This window comes from Marmota marmota, unplaced genomic scaffold (genome assembly GCF_001458135.2).
Source record: "Marmota marmota marmota unplaced genomic scaffold, marMar, whole genome shotgun sequence".
Classification (NCBI taxonomy): Eukaryota; Metazoa; Chordata; class Mammalia; order Rodentia; family Sciuridae; genus Marmota; species Marmota marmota.
Genome location: NW_025999941.1, coordinates 1,587,732 through 1,595,798, shown reverse-complemented (window position 1 = coordinate 1,595,798; position 8,067 = coordinate 1,587,732).

The window sequence follows — 8,067 nt, the reverse complement described above, 5'->3', positions numbered from 1 at the left end:
CTGCCTGTGAGCAAGTGGGTCCTCACCAGACAATGAATCTGCCAGTGCCTTGATCTTGGACTTCTCAGCCTCTAGAACTGTTATAGCAGCTCTAATGACTAGGAGATAACTCTTGCCCATTGGGTACACGCTATGATTTTGGTGTGCACTGTTGTAATGACATCTTTGGATGATTGTTGTTTTAATATATAGATGATCTTCCTGCTCATGATAAGGCATATGTTTTTGATGAAAAATTGGATTAAAACGATACCTGGCAAAGGAGTAGCTTTTTATTTTCTTGGTGGGAGTGTTTTCTTCTTAGCATAGAAATTTATTCCTAGTTGAAAGTTGGGCTATCATCAGGGCTGTGTCTTAAAGATAGTATATTTATATAAGAATCTCCTCTCACTTTCCCTTCACTGCTGATCTGTGGAGGGAAAACTAACCAAAGAGCAGGCTTCCTGAATTTTTATATCACCACTGGTTGGTATCAATGAGAACTTTGAGTTCCCTCCCCTCTGCCTTCCTGCAGGGCTGCCTGGTCCTCTCACCCTGGGAGATGGTGGGTGGGTTCTAGTGTCTGTACTCAATTTTAGTCTAAAAGATAGTCTAAAAGATAAATAACTGATAAATACTGGTTATAGTTTATGAATAGGGTTAAATCCTTTCTGGTATCAGTGGAGATAATTTTATTGAACATGTTGTTACTTTGGCATGTTACTTTCTTCTTGGGCATTAGGGAATGTTTTAAATAAATGTGTTTGTTTCAACATCCTTATTGTGAAGCATCTATGATATATTTAAAAGAGTTTCAATTAAGATTTGCTAAAATAAAATAAAGGTTAAATTAAGCTTTTGTTATCAGGGGAAAAATAATCTTTTTTTAGTATACTTTGTCCACACCATAAATTCCCTCATTAACTGAGGCATTGCTATTTTGCAGTCTCATTCATAAATGAACACACTGTTATTCTTTTAAATATCATTTGTAATCCCTATCACGCTCAAAGGTTTCACAAATTCTTACAATTACTATAATTAATTTTCTGCTGGTATAAATCCAATGATGAGTTCAAATAGAATAAACATTTATCTTTATTTTTCATATTTTTTAAAAATATTTTTTTAGTTGTAGATAGTATCTTTATTTTTATTTATTTTTACGTGGTGCTGAGGATTGAATCCAGTGCCTCACACATGCATGGCGAACACTCTGTCATTGAGCTGCAACCCCAGCCCTATTTTTCATATTTTTATCTGAAATTACATCCCTCCCAACTTATTAACTAGATATGAATTATGAGAATTATTTGGATCATCATTTCCAAGTGTTTTAATTTTTTCATTTTTTGTTCGTATTAATTTTCTATCTTGATTCTGTTCTAATTTTTGTGCTATTATTTTTATAATTAAGTATAATTTTTAACTAGCCTAGCTTAACTAGCCTAATAGTGACACAAATACTTAGATGGTACTCATCACAATATGAATTTCAATTGATATTTCCTCAAAGTCATTTTAAGGACAGTGAAAAGTTGGGGAGAACTGAATTGTAAACCTATAGGAATTAGAATTAAAAATTCAAAGAATGACTGATTTGAAATGAGCTTTTAGTCTGTAAGTCAACATAAACTGATATGGATACTTTGTAATTATTTGGGTGTTCCATTAAGGTGGTGATATGGTTTAGATATGAGGTGTCCCCCAAGACCTCACATGTTGGACAATATAAATATTCCTTTTTCAGATGCTCTTTTCATGAAGGGACAGGATTAAATCATTTGAAAAAAGGTCACGTGATACTATCATCTGAGCTGGGATAAGCCCTCATTACTGTGTATTGTTTAGCCTACTTAGCTATTCTGCATTCTTTAAAGCTCACTGACTAGATATTTCATGAGACAGTAGTTTGACTTAAATGGATCATCCAACAATGGACTAAACTATCCCATCCAAAACATTTAGCTTTTGTGCATGCAATCAGCTATGTTTCAGAACTCTCCTTTCTTGAGAAAATGAGTTATTCTTTTTTTTTTAATTTTAAAGATTATATTTTCATGTAAGTCCACTTTCTCTTCCTATGTTCTTTTCTTAAGTAAGTAGCATCATATGGTATTCTGTTAACTAAATGAGAAACAGAATACTCCTAGACATCTGACACCACTATATTTATTTTATCTGTCATCAAATCCTTTTCCTCCAAATGTGTTTTAAATAAATTCAATTATTATTGTTGTTGTTGTTATTCTTTACTGCCAACAGCCTAGGCCAAGTTTCTGTCATCTCTCACATGAACAATTGCCATAACATTTTAATGTGCTCTTTCTATGTCTCTTGTGATCTACCTATCTCCTCCATTCTTCATTTAGCAACTATGGTGATATTTTCAAAATATAAAAATGATGATCAGAATCATGTTTACATCACATCCATGGCTTTCCTTTGACTTAAGGCCTGGCACTGACTGGCATGGTCATCTCTTACTCTGTGTTTTCACCAATACTGAGATTTCTGAGTATTGTAAACATATCTGGCTCCCTCTGGACATGGGGGCTTCCTAAATGTTTTTCCATTTACCTGGAGTGTCACATATCTTTGCTGATAAATATCTAGGTAATTTCATCGGTCTTAGTTAAAAAGGAGATAATGTCTGAGTAGAAAGATGAAGGATGAGTGATGGAGGGGCACCAAGATGTGAAGTATTGGGGGCATCACATCACAAGGCAAGGTTCAGTCATGAAGGACTCTTTAAAATTTGACAGATAATTAGCTGAGTGTAGTTGCACATGCCTTTAATCCCAGTGGCTCAGGAGGCTGAGGCAGGAGGATCGCAAGTTCAGAGTCAGCCTCAGCGCCTTAGCAAGGTTCTAAGCAACTTAACGAGACCTTGTTTCAAAATAAGAAATAAAAACAGGTTGGGGATGTGGCTCAGTGGTTAAGCACCTCTGGATTCGATCCCTGGTACACTCCCCTCACAACTCTCCCCAAATTGAAAGATAAGGTACATACTTATGGGATACAGTATGATAGTCTGGCCCATTGTTACATTGCATATTAATGAACTCAGGATATTTAGGTTATGCAGCATCTCAAGCATTTGTCTTTTCTTTAGGATGATATTTCAGCTATTTTGAAATATGTGACAGAATTAATATTGTTAACAATCTTTACCCTAAGAGAATACCAGAACTTATTCCCTTTATTTAATGGTGACTCTGTACCTATTAACCAATCTCCCTGCACTCTTCCCCTCTACCTTACCTTCCTTAGCCTCTGTTAACCACTATTCCTTATCCTGAACATGATGGAGGACCATTCTAGTCATAGGTTATGATATGTACAAAAGCCTGGAGGTGCGAATCAATATGTGTTTAAAAAATATATTTTTAAAAGGTAACATCATGACTTATACAAATGTAAAATGAATTTATCAAAAGTTTTACTTAGCACACTAGTTAATTATAGAGCCAGTAAGATATTACAACTGATTATAAATAAATTTGGAAAAAAAAGTGGAGGTTGAAGAAATCAGGAATGTGGTGAGATGAATTTACAAATAGGTGCAAAGCAAAATTGGTCAATATCCAAAGGACAAAAATTGACTGTATCTCCCCAAGACACAAGTCATTTGCATTAATATAGACAAGAAACATTTGTATCCCAGTCAGTTTTCCATAACTTATAGAGCACAGTGAAAGGTGGAGATAATCTGGAAGAGCATGTTAGTTGGAGACCTAGGACACCTAGTAATGTCAGTCTTTCACAATTGTAAGGGACCCCCAAATTGACCAATTTTGCTTTGCACCTATTTGTAAATTCATCTCACCATCTAATTTATTACTTAGCTTTTTAAAATAGCAAGTAGTATTTATCTTCCTGTTCTTTCTGTGCTTCAGGAATCCAGGAATGACTGAGTTTGGCTCTTTTGGCTTCGAGGTCTTTCAAGAGATAATAGGCAAGATGTCAGGTGGATCTGTAGTTATTTAAGACTTGCCTGGAGCTAGAGGGTACACTCGTAAGGTGTCTAAATCATACTGCTTGTATATTGATTGTTGAGACTGAGAGGCCTCAGTCTCCCCATGTGGGCTTTTCCACAGAGCTGCTTGAATGTCCTCATGACTTGGTGGTTGACTTCCCCTGATGAAGCAATCCAAGAGAGAGAAGCCAGGTGGGAGTCATCTTTTTTATGACCGAGTCTTAGAGGTAACATGGCATCACTTCTTCCACATTCTGTTTATTAGAAACAAATCAGTAAGTCTGGCTCAGATGCAAGTGGTGTAGAATCAGACACCTTTTTTTTGTGTGTGTGGGGGAGTACTAGGGATTGAACTCAGGAGCACTCGAGCACTGAGCCACATCTCTAACCCTTATTTTGTATTTTATTTAGAGACAGGGTCTCACTGAGTTGCTTAGCACCTTGCTGTTGGTGAGGCTGGCTTTGAACTCATGATCCTCCTGCCTGAGGCTCCTCAGCTACTGGGATTATAGGCGTGCACCAGCATGCTGGGCTACACACCAACCTTTGAAGGGAGGAGTTTCAAGGAAGTTGCTAACATATTTTAAATCCATCATATGTGTGATTAATCTTAACTCTCCCTTAACATTTATTTGCATTACCATAGTCAAAACTCTGTTCATCTATACTTAAAAAACTAATTCCTATCTGAGGAAAGAATACAAGTTGCTATTTTAAAATGGCTCCCCTGCATGAACGTTATGGGCTGACATAGTTGCAGGTTCACTGTTATTACCATTCCCATGTTGTGTGTATATATACACTAGTGCACAGGAGCAGGCTACCCTCTTTTTAACTTACAGAAATGACAAATTTCTTTACATCAAGCTCAAATTTAGAGCACACTGGAGGTTTTCAACTGTACTCACTCACCTTTGCCACCAAATTCCCAGAGACTCTATTCAATCCATGGTTTGTCTTTTTTATTTCATACTAAAACTTTGGCTGTCATATAACTTGTAGTATATATTCCTGTAAATTATTAAAATGAACATGTCTGGATTTAGATCTGGAGTTCTGGATTTTGCTTAGTGACTTCCATGTTGCTTGAATGTTCATATTTGGATGTTAACTAGCTACCTGCTGACCCTTGTGCACAGAGCTTGTACAGTTTCACTTCTGATGTCCTCATGATAACTTTTCCAAAAGCAAAGTACCCTTTGCAAAGAAGTTGTATCTGTTTAATATGCGAGGTTGTTACAAGAGGGCAGAGGAGTTACCCTCTACTTGCTCTTGAGAGACTGTTGCCAGCCAATATTACCCATAGTCTCACCTCCTGTGCAGGGGCCCTGATGACAGGTCCCTCTGAGCTTGTTGACAGCAGTTTCCTGCTAAGAAACAGCCCCCTGTACCGTATGTTTGTTGTTTGTTGAGAACATTCCTCAAACAGTGAGCAAGTTCTAAAACTCCAGGGTGCTTCCGATCATCTCAAGGAATGTGACAAAATTCTCAATCTAGTCTCTAAAAGAAAAATCTATCTTAATTCATCTTTATTAAAATATGTAGAACTCACTAACTCATTTCAGGGAAGATGGAACATAGATAGCATGGTTATTCAGAAATTGGAGAAAGACTATTTTGGTCAACTTGGAGTTGGCCTGAGAAGAGAGGGGTAGATATGCTCTTTGAAAGTATTCACATCCCCGCACCCCAAAAAAAGAAAGTATTCACATCCCAGTACTTGTTGCTGTCTCTGATCTGCCTTTTGTAGAATTTTCTGTAGGTCTCAAGTTCCTTAATCTTACTAAGGAAGACAGAAATAGTTTTATATGGTCACTGTTAAAATTTGAGCAAGAAGCTTGGTTTAGACCCTTCCTTAATGTTGGTATATTATATTAGGTGTAATGTTGATTGATTAAATTCTGCAACACAATGGAAATAACACTGAAACATTTTTGAGTTTCTGTGTCTAGAAATGAGCAATTGCATCATGGAAATAAAGTTAACTTCCCATCTTTGTACTTTCCAGCAAACCTGGTTGTTGAACAATAATATTAAATGTGTCTTATAAAGCATCTTAGAAATGGGTAGTAATATAGGGATTTGATTTAAATATATATATATATATTTAAATATAATATAAAAAATAATAATATATATATATTACTGTGTATTTGAAAAACTTCTCTACATTAATGACCTCATTTAGGCATGAAGCAAATCAGATATGACACTAACAATTGATTTTGTATCTTTCTGTCATCATTGCAGATGGTATTTAGAGAGAAGACAATCTCTAACAATATGATGAATGGAAACATGCACTTATTGCTCATATTATTTCCTGGGAGCGTTGAGTATTAATGTGTCTAGTGCTGCTTTCTGGTTTATGAGAGGTCCTGAGAACTCCCACCCTCATCATGAAATATGTTTCCCTTAATGCTCCCTAAAATCCCCTCAAATGATTTATCTTTTAATGGACTTGTATTTTGTCACTATTTAAGTTATTTAGATATTCTTATAATGCACTAGAGCTTTTCAATGCATTTGATTAATCCAGGATTGCCCAGGGATTTAAGGGAACAGGATTTGAAACAGATAGCTTTCAGTGTAAAAAGAGAGATTATGAATTGACTACACACTTACCTTAAAATGTAAGATTTTGGAGTGTTGTAGTATTGTTTTTCCACTACTCTAAGGGTAAAGTATTTTTGGATACTGCACTGAATAGTGCGAATCATTTCTTTTAGCAGGCAGCTCTTTCTTAAATCTTCACATTTTAGTCTTTGAATGGAAGCTCATGGATGGTCCTATTGCAGGAGTCAAATCATATTGATTAGGACACAATAGGCATAGTGTGAGGATACACCACATTTTGTTTATCCATTTATCAATTGATAGACCCCTCCTAGTTTTAGTCTTTTATCAATAATGCTATATGGACATTTGCATAAAAGTCTCTTTTGCCTGTTATTTCATTGTAAATTTTTATAGTGGTAAATTTCAAAACATATGCAAAAATAGGAAAAACAGTGTGATAAATTTCAAGTGCCCATCATACAGGTTTAGAATTATGGATTTATGACTAATCCTGTTTCTTTTCTACCCAGTGCACTTTTCCCATGTATGTATTATTTTGAAGCAAATCTCTGATGTCCTATTATTGTATCATAAATATTTCAAGATGTATCTCTGAAAGGTGGGCTTCTTTTTAAGAAAACATAACTATAATAACATCAGTATACTAAAAAGTAATATTGATTCCTTGGACTCCCTTATCTAAGTCTAAATCAGCTACCCTCAGAGTTCACATTTCCAATTTTCATGTAAATATCATAAGTTTTCAAATGTGTTTAAATTAGTACTCAAGGCCCACATACTATAACTGGCTAAGGTAAATATAGTATATCTTTTTTAAAAAATCCAAGCTCCCACTCCATCTCTGTCTCTGCTTCTGTCTCTCTCTGTCTCTCTCTCACAAAATTCATTTGTTCAAGAAATGAGATTGCCAATTCACAGGCAAAGGAACTTAATAGGCACTTCACAGAAGAAGAAATATGAATGGTCAAAAATATATAAAAATTGTTTAACATCTCTAGCAATTAGAAAGATGCAAATTAAAGCTACATTGAGATTCCATCTCATTCCAGTCAGAATGGTAATTATCAAAAATACAAGTGACAATGTTGGCAAGGATGTGGGAAAAAGGTTCACTCATACACTGCTAGTGGGACTGCAAACTGGTGCAACCACTCTGGAAAGCGGTATGGATATTCCTCAGAAATCTTGAAACAGAACTACCACTTGACCCATTATCCCACTCCTTGGTATATACCCAAAGGACTTAAAAGCAGCATACTGCAGTGACATGGTCACATCAATGTTTGTAGCAGCTCAATTCACAATAGCTAAGCTATGGAACCAACCTAGGTGCCCTTCAATAGATGAACACATGAAGAAAATGTGATACATACACACACACACACACAGACACATACACACTGGAATATTTCTCAGCCATAAAGAAGAATGAGATTATGGCATTTTCTGGTGAATGAATGGAACCAGAGACTATCATGCCAAATGTTCTCTCTAATATGCAGATGCTAGCACACAATAAGGGGTGGGAG